The sequence below is a fragment of the Mchenga conophoros genome, linkage group LG1 (genome assembly GCF_057382185.1).
Source record: "Mchenga conophoros isolate Kocher_MC1m ecotype Shallow Benthic linkage group LG1, M_conophoros_male_GT1.1, whole genome shotgun sequence".
In the NCBI taxonomy this organism is placed as follows: domain Eukaryota; kingdom Metazoa; phylum Chordata; class Actinopteri; order Cichliformes; family Cichlidae; genus Mchenga; species Mchenga conophoros.
In genome coordinates, this window is record NC_140526.1 from 32,436,880 (window position 1) to 32,451,963 (window position 15,084).

Genomic DNA, 15,084 nt, shown 5'->3' on the forward strand with positions numbered 1-15,084 from the left:
TTAAGCCAGCCAGCAGGGAGGGAGGGAGGGGGGCGTGTGAGGTGGAGAATTTGGAATTGGATGACGGATGTGACTTGATTACTGGTTAACTACCCTGCTGGTGCACCACTCTGATCTGGATGAGAAACCCGCTGGCGGATGGATTCTCAATTTGGACTATAGGCGAGACTGAATCTATTGTTTGACTGCAGGCAGACTGACAGTTACTGAGGCCTTGACTGAACTTGCAGAAGCTTGCTCTTTGGGTACGTCCAAAGTATTAGTGTTCTGTTGTTGTGGTGAAAAATCTGCACCATGTTAAAATTTACAAGCAAACCTATTGGCCAAACTTTGGACTAACATTATGAAATACAAAGCAAATATACATGTGCAGAGAGAAGTTAGTCAGGGAAGTAAGTTGACCGCGACATAGTAGCGCTGCGGTTAGCATCGTTGCCTCAAAGCAAGAAGGTCCAGTGTTTGACTCCACCATCTGGCTTGGGCCTTTCTGTGCGGACTCCCCTTCACCCATTGTTTCTTGAGTACTCTTGCTTTCTCCCACAGTCCAAACACATGCAATTAGTGAGGTTACATTAATTAGTCATACTAAATTGCCCATAGGTGTGAAGGCTTGTCCCTATCCCTGTGTTATCCCTACAGCAGACTGTCCATTGTGTACCCTATGGTAGATGGGATAGGATCCTGCAACCCTGATAAGGATAAGCAGAAAAGAATGAATGGATGGAGTGAAGTAAGTCTTGTCTCACAACTTAAGAGCAGAGAGTTAAAAACAAGCGAGATGACTCACTAGACAACCTTGTTGATCTTCACTGAATCACACAATAAAGCTGAATGGCAATGAGTTTGTTTTGCTTGGGTTTATTCTATGATCCATGACCTGCAACCTAACACTAAGCACAATCATAGAAAACTAGAGCACATAACATGGCAATACGAAAAAAAGATAACTATCCATATGCAAAGTACTGTGATTATTGTTTATTAATTTCCTTTTATCATTTCATTAAAAAGATATCCTTTATAAAAACTTTTGCACAAACAGAATTTGATGTAATGCACTGCACTACAAAAACAGCAGTGTATTTGTTTTTTAATTTATGGAGTTTTTGAGGGCACGGTGTATAAATATCTAAAAATCACATCACAAGTAAATTAGTAAATGTGGCAAATTCCATATAAAATTGAGAAATCTGTAGGTCTGTAAAAAAAAGACAACATTCAAAGTGCAGAAGGTTAAAAGTGGGAAACAAAAAAAGCATTTTCAGCTCCAATTATTAAAGTATGGGGATCCTATGTTGTTGTTTTTTAAAATTTTAACCTTTACATCTGCTGCCTTCAAATGTGATCACCGGGTGTTATAGAAAAAAATGTATACTGGCCTATTTACAGCTATCCACTCACTTTCAAAAGAAAATATTCTGCTGCACACATTTTGCTTTACTGTTTTGGAATTGAGCCATTATCCGAAACTCCCACATCCTCGCCACCCTGGAAAACGTCGCCCCTGCGATGTCATAACCTCCTGCCTTTCCTAAAAACCTAACTACCACTGTGAGTTCTGCATTTTCATTCCTCCTCTGTCTTACAAATCATATTAAATGCACAGTTTATGAGCTCAGGAATGCACCACTGTCTCTGGTGGATATTTGTTTGGGTATGTTGTTTCTGATGTTGTTGCTAGTTTTGCACAGATCATCCCGAGGCAAAGAACCACCCACTCTCAAGTTGCAGGACTGTGATTTTTCTACACAGCTACAAGCTGTGTTTTTTTTGTTGTTTTTTTGAATGACCTCAACAAATAATTTGACATAGAATTCTCAATTACCTGTTCAGCCTAAGTTTACATTTAGTGATTTCTTATAAACCGTCTTAGGAAATAATTCACTGGTTTTTCATATTTAGCCATAGTATAAGACATTTAGATATCACTTTACTATTCAACTAATATCAGTGCTAAGCAGCATAAGATACTAATACACCAGACAGTAAGTGATTAGGCAGTTGGAGGTACAAACTGCATTATAGTGCTTTACTCATATTATTGCTTCAGTCCCCGACGAATGGGAAGTGTAATGAAGGAATGACAAAATATACAAAAGCAAGAAAAAAGTGCAGCCAGATCACACGTACATTAAACAATGTACAAAGAGTTAAAAGTTTGCCTCCTGTGGGCAAAAAAAACTACATTATATATATATATATATATTAGGGGTGCAACGATACACAAAATTCACGGTTCGGTTCGATACTTTGGTGTCACGGTTCGATATTTTTTCGATACAAAAAAAATGTTCATGCCTTTTTAATTTGTCATTTATTAAAATTATAAATATATATTTTAACTCAAAAGTACCGTTTTTAAATTTAACCCTAACCCTTGTGCGTGTTTTTTATTTTGACAGCGAATGCGCACCTGCGGACCACTTATGTGCAGCCCTGGTTATTTAGCTCGTCATATTGCAGCCACAGAAATTCTTTTGTCCATGAAACCATAAAGCTGCACTTTCTTTTTGCCTTATAATCTGATTTGTCATAACTTTTCCGTTTTGTGGTAAGCTTTTCTTTGGCTGTCACTTCTTCACCCTGACCTGTCTTATTTGGCTCAGCAGAACTAAAATATATATCTGTTTGTGAAGGTTCTCAGTCATCCAGGTCATCGTAGTCAAATATAAATCTTGCTGCTTTTACACACGCACTCACATAAGCTCAGCGATTCTCTGCGCGATCAACCTCTCACATGTTTAAGCTGCGGGAGATTTCACTTGTCATGTTTGCATAGTAAGCTAACGATTATATCTCTCGGCCAGCCGAGAGATATAATCTCTCCAGCGTGTCCTGGGTCTGACCCGGGGCCTCCTCCCGGTGGGACATGCCTGGAACACCTCACCAAGGAGGTGCCCAGGGGGCATCCTTGTCAGATGCCCGAACCACCTCAGCTGGCTCCTTTCGATGTGGAGCAGCAGCTGCTCTACTCTGAGCCCCTTCCGGATGGCCGAACTTCTCACCCTATCTCTAAGGGAGAGGCCAGCCACCCTTCGGAGGAAGCTCATTTCTGCCGCTTGTATCCGCGATCTCGTTCTTTCGGTCACTACCCACAGCTCGTGGCCATAGGTGAGGGTAGGGACGTAGATCGACCGGTAAATTGAGAGCTTCGCTTTTACACTCAGCTCCCTCTTCACCACGACGGACCGGTGCAGCGTCCGCATTACTGCAGCTGCAGCCCCAATCCGTCTGTCGATCTCCGGCTCCCTTCTCCCATCACTCGCGAACAAGACCCCGAGATACTTGAACTCCTCCACTTGGGGCAGGAACTCATCCCAGACCCGGAGTGGGCACTCCACCCTTTTCCGGCTGAGAACCATGGCCTCAGATTTGGAGGTGCTGATCCTCATTCCCGCTGCTTCACACTCGGCTGCGAACCGTTCCAGTGCGAGCTGGAGGCCCTCACCCGATGAAGCCAACAGAACCACATCATCTGCAAAAATCAGAGATGAGATTCTGAGACCACCAAAGCGAAAGCCCTCCGCCACTTGGCTGCGCCTAGAAATCCTGTCCATAAAAATTATGAACAGAACCGGAGACAAAGGGCAGCCCTGGCGGAGCCCATCACCCACCAGGAACGAGTCCGACTTATTGCCGGCAATGCGAACCAAGCTCTTGCAACAGTTGTATAGGGATCGAATGGCCCGTAGCAATGGGCCAGACACCCCATGTCTCTTTCCAAAATAAAAGCTATACTATCCGCTTCTTCTGGGCTATATTCTCAGCAGCATATTAAACAGCTGTCTAAATGACTCGGCTAAAGCTAGTAGCATGCTTGCTTGTTTTTTTTCTGCTTCCACTTGTCTTTGCACTAGGATGATGTTGGCGTAAATGTGCAGTCATATTCGTTGTGTTCCCACTAGTGCTTTCAGGTTAATCTCGTTGAAATGACCTTAACGCCACAACACGGCAAATCTCCGTTAACGAGCTACCGCCGATCGCCCCGTGCATGGGGCTAGATGGCCAACACGTTAACGAGCTAACTGCGCTAACTAGTTCCCACCCATGTAATTGAGCATTGCATGGCACATCCAACATACTGTTTTACTTTAGTCCATGACTCGCTTACCTTCAGGGTCATACGTCACATGAAAACCAAAATAATTCCAAACGCCAGATCTGAATGAGAGTGGGGGAGGTCCATGTTGTAAGGAGAGCTTAACTTCTGTCTCGCTAGCTTGCCCTGCGCTCTTCCTTCTGACGATGCTGTCTGTGTTGAGCGCTCAGTGAATCTGCGTTCGACTACTCCGCCTAGGCTGCACTGTCGACCCCAGGCGGAGTAGTCGAACGCAGATTCACTGAGCGCTCAACACAGACAGCATCGTCAGAAGGAAAGTTGATAAAATAAATTACAAATTTTGTATTGTTCGATACATATGCGTACCGAACCGAAAGCACTGTATCGAACGGTTCAATATCGATACGAATATCGTTGCACCCCTAATATATATATATATATATTAGGGGTGCAACGATACGAATATCGTATCTGAATCTGTCTTCAGCCAAATTATGAATATCGTTGCACCCCTAATATATATATATATATTAGGGGTGCAACGATATTCGTATCGATATTGAACCGTTCGATACAGTGCTTTCGGTTCGGTACGCATATGTATCGAACAATACAAAATTATACAAAATTATATATATATACATATACATATATATGTATACATATACATATATATATATATACATATGTGTGTGTGTGTGTGTTCTTTGAAAACAGCCCAAAGGCTTGGGAAACTGTCTCTCATAGTAATATGTTATGGGATCGAGCATATTTCAGGTGATGGCGAGGATGATGACAGAGTTTCCCAGAGTTTGCAGTGTCTTTGATGCACAGTCTTTTGTACGTACTTTGCAAGCACTCAAAGGGGGGTGCTATGTCGACTCTGGTTCAGGGTTTCATATCAAAGTGTTGTTGTAAACAAGAGAATAGTTTGTTTCATAAATGCATTGATTTAATTACAACAGTCAGACAAGCTTTTACCTAGAGTCATGGTGGCAACAGTGTTATTCCCTCACATTTAATTTCCCAGCTTTTTGGAAAAGTATTACAGTATTTATTTCAATTATTTCTTATAATATGTGAAGTTAAGCTATGTATTTTACAGTAAACTAACTGTTAATTGGTTGCAGATATTAATAGTAGCTTGCCCAGTTTGTTTAAATAATCTAAGTTGAGTTGAAAAAACATCATGTTGACAACCCATTCCGTTGTTCCTTTGAAATGTTTCAGTTTTACTGCCTGGTGATAAGTACACACTGTTTCTCTTTAACAGGGCTCTTGGCAGTTTGAAGAGTGTAAGTATGCATGCATGCAAAAAGTCATAACAACCACACACTTTGAATAAAGTGGTGACCAGGACAGGGTTCTGTCTAATGAGTAAGATGACAGATGACAGTAGGCTTTAACAACATAAACATCGGACACAGATGTCCTCCACCTTCAAGAATCACGCTTTTCATGTCATGCATGCATTGCTGTAATGCACAATGAAAAAGATCTGATCTGAATCTGTCTTCAGCCAAATTCCACAAAAAGTGAGAAGCTAACAGTGAGACACATAAACTGGGTGATATATTAAGTCAAGGCAGAGATTCTCTCCTTGATCTCCATGAATTTCTTATCAAAATTATAATTACACTTATTAGCATATTAAGTATAGAATTCAACCCTAATCTGCAACCCATTTACTTTGCTTTTCATGAACTGTGCCACATTATGCTCTATTGAAAGGAAAATTATCTATCATGCCTACAAACATCACCAATATTAAAAAAGACTGAAATGAACCAAGGTTAATAGAGGTCTTCACCCTAGGTTGATAAGAATGAATATGGCCATCTGTGGTCTTCCTTAAGACCGACAGGAAGAGCATTTAAAAATATGTTTCCCTCTACACTCCCCATTTTGAAAATTATTCAGTTACCACTTTTTGATAAGTTTCTTCATAAGACAGTGCTGCCATTGCCTTCTCTAATAAATATGAGTACTGAGTGTTGGGTGCTAAAAGCTGAATACTGGAGCAGGGCTATTTACAGTAGCATGAGCACAGAAGAAAATTAGGCTTTTCTAAATTAATTATTTTATGAGCAGCAAGAGCAGGAATAAGAACGTACCACATCACGGCCGATCATCCACTAACGGTTTGGTTTTTAACTAAATCATTTGTGAACATACTTCAAACAGCATATGACGGAGCTACTTAATGTTATTTTATATGGCATCCAGAAAATGATTACAGAGGTTTAAAGAGACCTAAATATTCAAAAGAATATTTGAATATTTAAAGAATAAAGAAAAAACATGTGATTTGGGTCATGCATAATTAAATTCAAATAAATAATACAAATTAAAATAGTTTCATGTTTTTTTGTTTATGTGAATCCCCCTGTGAAATTTCCCTTCATATTTAGAAGTGCATTTGGAATGTCTCATTTCTTTCTGGAAATTACTTGCAAATATTTAATGAAACATTACTGAATGGCCACTTTGGGCCCCGTTCACTAACACGTCGTTATTATATGCCGAAGAAAAGCAAGTCTCACATCTGGCACTTGATATGGTGGCAGTTATTACTGAGCGGGACATTTTTCCACTCGTGTTCCTTGGAATGCCAGATGAAGTGATGCGATAAAAAAAGTACAAATTACTAAACCACCTAAGTATAAATTTGCTCATTGAAGAGGACCAAAATGAGTCACGCAATATTAGCGACAAGAAAACTTGGAAGTCTTCAGGTTTAGTGGTAGGGTTGTTTTCAACATGTTATGTCAGGAATGTCACAGCTTGTACAACGCAATTCAGTGAAATGGCTGGAGAGTAGAAGGAAAACAAGGTTGACTTGGGACCCTAAATAAAAATAATGAGGCCTTTAGTTACATCAAACACATAGGAGCCCATTTTTAAACTGGATGTTTTGAATTATTTTGATTGTTTGAAACGTTTTTATTCGGATCAATACCTTTAGATTAATCAACATTTTTCCTTGATAATGTTTTATTACAGTTAAAAAAAAAAAGAAATACTAAGCTAATTAAGGGTGGTATTACTTGGTGGTATTGCTAGCACCACAAATCAACGAGTATGGAAATAAACTTTTACCAATCAGGCATTTCTAGTTTATTTTATCCCTTGAAGGGATGTAAATTCTCCTGATATAAAAACTCGACAGAACACAATGTCAAATTATTGTTGTATGGCTCACAGGTCTACATCATTGCTTGTCAACTACGAAAACCTGTTTCCATTATAAGGACTCTATCTGCCAGACTGCCACATTAAACGTAGCCTACATTTAACGTACACGTGACCTATGTTCATATGTTTAAATGAACATAGGCCATATTAAACGTAGCCTACATTTAACGTACACGTGACCTATGTTCATATGTTTAAATGAACATAGGCCATATTAAACAGCCTACATTTAACGTACATGTTACCTATGTTTATATGCTTTTTGATTACAATTAACAAGTTGTGTCTATCCTGTTAGTAAGCATTAAACCAAATGGCATGGCTTTTGGCAAATTGGGCATTTCATATTGAAATGAACTGCATTTGGAAAACAGTGCAACTTTTGTAAATTACGTGTAAACTGAGCACACTCATCAGCATTATTTGGGGATTGGCATACACTCCATTTTCATTTTGTTAAACTGGCCCTTTGTGTAGAACTACTTCTTTTTTAGGCAGAAACAGTGAGGTAGGTACAGCATACTTTCAAATCCAAATCCGGTGGTTAAACAAAACACATTTCTGCCTGCCTTCCTCTTGACACAACTCAGCTTCTATTTATTGTGCTATTTCAGTGAAACAGTCAATCAAATGGTTTGTTGCTGCACTCTTGCTACCTGGCCTCTCAAGCTTTGCCATCTGTTAACATGCTTAATGTGCTCGATTCTCTTTCAGCTTGACCCTGTCTCACAGCACATTTCTGCATTGAAACAGCAGCCAGCTCTTTATATTGTACTCTGCTGGCTCAGTATCTTTTTCACTTGGTAAACCGCAAAGGGAGTTTTTCTCAGAAAGCTTGTCTGAAAGAGCAAACTATTTGATTATTTTTGCTAGGGGAAGCCACTTTACCTTAAGCCAAGGGACACTTTGAAATGGGTTCATCATTCATTTCTCAAATCTTCTGCACTAGGGGTACATGTCTATGAATATTAATGGCATAAAAATAGTCATATCTTGCAGCTTAAATGCTGATGAAAATGCAATTTTAGTGTCCATTTGCATAACAGTGAGGTAAGATATGGGCATCAGCTGCATTTAATTGAGCATGAAACAGGATTATACAGACTTCCTTCTAAATGGAAAGATTATGGTCACACTTCTTTCCTGGATGAGATTAAAACACTCTAACCCATATATTGTATATGATTTCATGAAATAGTCTCCTAAACACTTAGTATTAGCCAGTGTTTTTCTTTCTAAAGGAACTGTGTGGTATTCCAAACTTGTAATGTTAAAATCCATGTTTGATACCTGTCTTCTTTCCCATCTGCTCCTGCTCATTGCCATGTTTATGGATAGGTAAGCAACACCAATTATATGTAGGTGAAGGATGATGTGTCTATATGCAAAACCAAAAAACAACTAAAGCCTGTATGGAAACAGAACACCAACTCAGTCATTAAAGCATCACTCTGTAGTCCTCTGCATGAGAAAAACTTTGGTCATATTCAATTAAATGGCTGTGAAGCATTTGGTTATTGGAGACTGGTCTGTGAAATTATTTAATATACTCACCACTTATTAGGTACACGTTGCACGTACTGGGTTGGACTTTTTTTGTCTTCAGAACTGCAATAATTCTTTATCCCATAGACTCAACAAGGTGCTGGAAACATTGCTCAGGGTCCACACTGAAATGATAGCATCAGCAAGTTCCATGCGACAAATCTGTTATTCCATCACATCCGAAAACTTTGAACTGGACATCTGATGAGTGTTCAGACCATGTGAATGCAGTGAAGTCATTGTCATTTTCAAGAAACGAGCTTTGTGATATGGTTTGTTACCCTACTGGTAACAGGAAGAGAACTCATATACTGTGGTTAGAAAGGGATGGACACTGGCATCAACAATACCCAAGTGGGCTGTGATACAAAGGGCCCCAAAATGTGCTAATACAACATTACACCACCGGCAGCCTGAACTATATGCAAGGCATCACGGATGCATGCTTTCTTGTTGATGTTGACTACACCAAATTTTGATCCTAACAAACAAATCTCATATCATAAATCAAGACTCAACAGATCAGGCAATGCTTCTTCAGTCTTCCTCCATCCAGTTTTGGTGAATGTGTGCAAACTGTAGCCTGCTGCTCTTAGCTGACGGGAGCGGCACCCAGTGTGGCCGTCTGCTGCCATAGCCCATCTGCTTCAAGGTTTTGCCGTGCTGCGAGTTAAGAGATGCCTTTCTACATACATTGGTTGTAGCAAGTGGTTATTTCAGTTACTTTTACCTTCCAATTAGCTTAAAGCAGTTTGGCCATTGCCTTTTATCATCTGGCATCAACAAGGCATTTTCATGCAGAGCAGCACTGACGTTCATTGGAAATTTTCTCTTTTTAGGATCGTTTTCTACAAACCCGAGAGATGGTTGTGTGGGAAAATCCCTGTAGATCAGCAGCTTCTGAAATACTCAGATCAGCCTGTCTGGCACCAACAACCATGCAACATTCACTGTCACTTAAATGATTTTTCTTCCCCATTCTGACGCTCAGTTTGAACTTAAGCAGGACGTCTTGCCTATATGCCTAAAAGCTTTAGGTTGCTGCCATGTGATTGGATAATTATATTTTTGTATTAACATGCTGTCAAACAGGTGTGTATTGCAAAGTGTGAAAGCAAGAGTTATGGTATCAAAATTTCTTCATGCCTGTTATGGTTTACCTCAAATGTGCGCTATTCATTATTTACATTTGCTTTAAATTTATGTTTTTGATTATCTAAAAAGCATGAAAGAATCAAATTTAACTGAATGGCACTTTTTTGTATCACAGAGCTCTGACCAAGTCAGTTTTTTTCATTCTTGCCTAATTTTTTAAACACGTAATGAAATAATCAAAAAACAATAGAGTATCAAAATAATGTTTTTGGGGAATAAGAAAAAAGTGGCTTAGACGTTTACAAGAAACCAAACTAAGATTGTTTTTTAGTTAATTTTGTTAAAGCTCCATCCTGATGGCCTCGTTTTCTCTTTTTTTTAAAGCAGCTTGTTGGAAGGTTGATTTATTAATATTTTAGGGATATTAACAAGTGACTATTCTGTGTGTGTGTGTGTGTTGTCATTTATAACAGGGTAGAACTGATGCTGTCATTTTTCTACTTGATTTATGTCTCTAACCTTTAAAATTATTATTCTAATTTAATGTTTTTATAGGATATTTATCCTTCTATTTTCCAATAATTTTTAATTTAATATGGAGGACATCAATTCGTATGAGAAGACATCTAAAGACGCTGTATTCAGCCTCAAAGAGCTGTTAGTGATTTTAGGATTTGGAATGGTACGATTTTCATATTTTTTCATGTTTTTCCCAGATTACATTTGAAAATGACATTGGAATTCACTGGAATTCATCAGTTAATCTAAGGGGTATAACACAAATATCTACAAATTGACATATTCAATAAATTCTACAATACAAATTCTTAAAAACTCCACTGACTTTAAGTCAGTTTAGAGTTATACATACAAAAGATAAAATAATAATAAAAAAATTCAAAATGATAACAGGCAAAATGGAAAATTCACATTCATTTAAATAAACAGTGATCTTGGCAATGTTGTGCAAAAAATGGCTGGGGTCAAATTACATTAAGAGGTCATTTCTCGACCGCCTTGCAGATCCGTTTCCCAGTAATAAGATCTTCAATTTAAATCCTGTCTGGAACCTTTGTTGCACATCATGCTCTCTCTGTCTCTTATAGTTTTGTCTCTCTTCCCTGTAAACTGTATAATAGAGTAGAAATGCAATAAAAATGATCTTTTAAAGGGCACTTATGCAGAAATGGCAAAAAGGTCTGAGGCCATTAATCTGGCCCAGTCCGACCTTTTTTGCAAGTCTAGGTTTCTTGTGAATTCTCAAAAAGCAGCATGCAGACATGGTTTGAATGGGTAACCGTCAGAAATGTTTTAGTATTACGTTTCTGATTAAGCTAAGCTTTTTAACAACAGACACAGCCACAACATCTTCTTTGTGTCTTTTGTCATGTTTCATCAACTAAGGACCTAGATGAACAAATAATGGACAGATATGATGAAAACTTGCCTGTGACCTTTAAGTGCTTATCACTTCAACTAGAGTGCAGCGAGTCTGAAAAGCCCACACTCTGTATTAAAACACTGCTTACTTTAGTTTTCTACAGACTGGCCATTTCACCTGTAGCTCTTGAGGCTTTCACTGTTAGAATGACTGTTAGAATATCTGACTGTTCACTGAGATGGTTACTGAAAGTGAAGCTGTTAATTTGCTGCTGGAAAAATGATAAGGGATTAAAGGGGGTTGAATAAAACCAAAACTGTTATTAGTAGTTGTAAGTTTCCCTTCAGCTTAATAACACAAAACAGTTCACTGCCTTCAGAAGCAACTCGCCTCTACCTCCACTGTTAAAGGTTGAGACTTTTTTTTTTGAGGATATTGGACTTGCTTAAAGAAAAGGTTCGCACATTTTAAATCTATGCCAGGCATAGTTCTTGTTCTGTACAAAAAAAAATGATCTGAGGCTAATACGAGGGCTGAGCCATCCAATTAGTTTAATCAAGCAGATATCTATCAAAGTTAATGCCTTTTAAGTAGGAATTCCCTGCTGCAGCTCAACAGGGCTGCATCGTCAAGGGAAACACAAAGAAAGAATTTCATACTAAAAGACATAACGTTAGACGATAGCCAATTGAACTTCCCAATTGAGATCGCTTTAAATAAATGTTTGTTGACTAAATTTAGCTGTTTTTAACGTTTTCTTAAAGAGTGCAAACAGGAGGTATAATTACAGCTACCAAACTTTTTTTTTCAATGAAATAGAATTCATCAATTAATGTATTCTTTAAAGTTTTTCTACCTTCTACCACTGTATTCAAGCCTTTTTGTTTGTATTTCTACATCAGTGTTGCACAGTATCACATTATCTTCTTCACCAATTTTATGCACAGAGAAACAATAGGTGACTCGACGACTACATTTTGCCATGATTAGATGCACACAGCAAGATGTGAGACAGACGAGCTGAAAATAACAGCAGCCGTGCTGTTGTGGTTGGTAATTAAATATAAAATATTTTCCAAAATATTTTTCCTAATCTGTCACATGCCAAAAATAACAAACGTTAAGCAAGGCAAGTCTGTTCAAACACTCTGTGCTGTCAGTGACTTGTTCAGAGCTTATCCATCCTCTTCAATGACATTAATTAACTGAGCATGGATTGGCAGTAGCTAATCCGTCGCACTTGAATTGTGCAGACAAGTTAAGAAAAGAAAATGAGAACACCATTAGCAACTGTGTGATGTAGCCAACAGACAATGTCTTCTACTCAGGTTCACAACGCATTTTGTTTCTTGAGGTTGTTTTATATACATTTATATACAAAACAATATATACATTTATTTTGACATTGATATGCCTCTTTATTTGCGAGGTATGTGGGAGAATGCTTTGAAAACTTGCGTAAGACTTTCATATGCAGATGCCGGTGTGGCTTCAGCTCAGTGAACATTCATAAAAACTGAATATGACGAGAGACACTGCATTTTCGACAAGCTCTTAGTGCAAAGGAAGTGAAAGTGAAACAGAGTTCATTTTCAATGGTTGAGTAATTTATGTTTAGTCATAGAACTGCTCTCCACTTTATAGTTTTATGGCAATTTTCCTCTTTATAGTTTGGTTTTTTTGGACAACTTTACCCCATTGGACTTCCTGCAGGACCACTTTTTCACTAAAATCAAAATAACCCACTGGCGCAAATGGAGCAGGGATAGGCACAAAACAGCAAGAGGAGGAAAAAAGGAAAAAAAATCAGAGTTTCATTCATCATAGTGGCAAAAAAAGCAAAAAAAACAACAACTGTGAAGTACGACATAACAAACAATGATCGTATGGTGGTCGTCATACAGAAACAATGAATTTGTGGCAGCACTTTTATCACCACAGTACTGATTTAAACAGTCATCTTACTTCAGAGACCGAGGCAATGTGGTTCTACCGTGAATAGCAATAAATTCGACGTTTGCTTGATGAGGGCCATTTTTCCTCTCAAATTGGACAAATGGAGGAAGAATTACACACTGGGCACGAGAGACAATTTCATCACAGACAAGTCTTTAATGATGCCTCATCTGCATTTTTCAATTTGAACAGGGCCAAAAATAGATCAGCGGCCAGACTTTGTTGAAATGAGTCACGTTAAAAGGATAGCAGTGAGACAGTCACTTATCTGAGAATTACGTGTCTTTTTTTTACCACTGTCTCATTGCCATGTCAAAAACCAAAAAAAAAAAAAAAACTTAATAATGATAATGAATATTGATGACTTCCTATAAAACAAACGATATACTGTTTATATTGATGGATGTATGAGGTTCATTAATTAATTTTGTTGTATAATCTTTAATCAGAGAGCGAGAGACACCATTTAGTTTAGCTTGGGTGTTGTGTATATTATATGACTGGAGACAAGTGCTGTTTAGAAGAAACAATTGTATATATTTGATTAAAACAGAACATAATCAGCAACTGTCACAATACAACTAATTATAATAAACACGACACATCAGAAACAGTTGGATTTTCTAATCTACAACAAACAAAATAGAGAAAAAAGAGTAATTCATTCAATGCATTCAATCGTATTTTTTGCCATCTGCAAAAAAGAAAACAAAAAAACCTTTTAAAACTAATTGTATTAATTGTAAAGTCAATCTTATGAATATTTTAGACAGTTTCAGCATGCCCAGTGTCCACATGGAAACACCAGACTGTGTTACTGTGCTGCAGTGTATGGGTTTATATTCCTTAAAGGTCATTACTGTATGTTTTCATCTACAGATATCAGATTAATACAAACCTGCTCTACAAATTCAATGTGACCAAACTCGTCAGTATAATCTCCTTTTGTACTGCTGAACTGAATTTACTTAATACAAGCATGATATTTGAATATGCCGTGAGCCTTTTATTCAACATGTGCAGTTTTACTTTCCCCTAGGAGTCGTTTGCCCTGCTTAAAGCTGGGGCAAAGGCTTGCCCCAGCTTTAGATAGTGGCAGAGCCAGTGACAATACTCTCTCTCTCCCATTTGCAACTACTAGGCAGCCAAGACCATTAACATTTGGGTAGATTCTGCTGTGAGACTGAGAAGAACGGGATCATAAGCTGATGCCTGTGATGAAGTAAGAAAGATAATGGCTCAAGCTCATGCTACGTTAGGGGTCAAAATGCCTTTTTTGTCGCTCTGAATTTTGCATTCTTCTCTCAACATGGCTCAAGCTGTAAGCTTCTCACAGTGTCTACACTTCCTCACAAAGGCAGAGCAGGGAGAGCAGGCTTAGGCTCAACACTCCCTCCTTCCCTCCCTCTCGGCGCTTATGTCTCTTTATGTGAGTGTCAAAGTCAAGGGAATCTCTTATTCTTGTTGCTTTGGCTCCTTGGTTCATTTATGACCTTTAAGATTAAAGATAAGCCACAAAGTGTTAGCTTCAGTTCACCAGCCCTTTTCTCCTAATTTTCTGTTGGTTGGGTTTTGATTAAATATTTTGAATAGCATTTCAAGGGGCTTCGGAGTGGGCAGATGTGCAAATGAAGCATTGTGTGCTGATGAATCAATCCTGAGAAATAGGTGTGAAGAATAAAAGGCTGGCTGATGCAAAAAGCCGTAATGGAAGGATTAAAATATACATAATGGCATATTCCCCTTTGGCAAGACAAGCACATCACACAAATTCCAGCAGGTTTGTTGTTGTTGTTGATTTGCTGAGTAATTAAGCATAGATTTGTTATTCCCACCAGCTTTTCACTATTAA

At 38.3% G+C, this 15,084-nt stretch overlaps 1 protein-coding gene across 2 annotated transcripts in view; it reads right to left on the bottom strand.

Moving 5' to 3' along the window:
• The window catches only part of luzp2 (leucine zipper protein 2), a 157,890-nt gene that overhangs the window by 85,217 nt on the left and 57,589 nt on the right, over window positions 1-15,084 (bottom strand). The gene's annotated exons all lie outside the window — the stretch shown is intronic.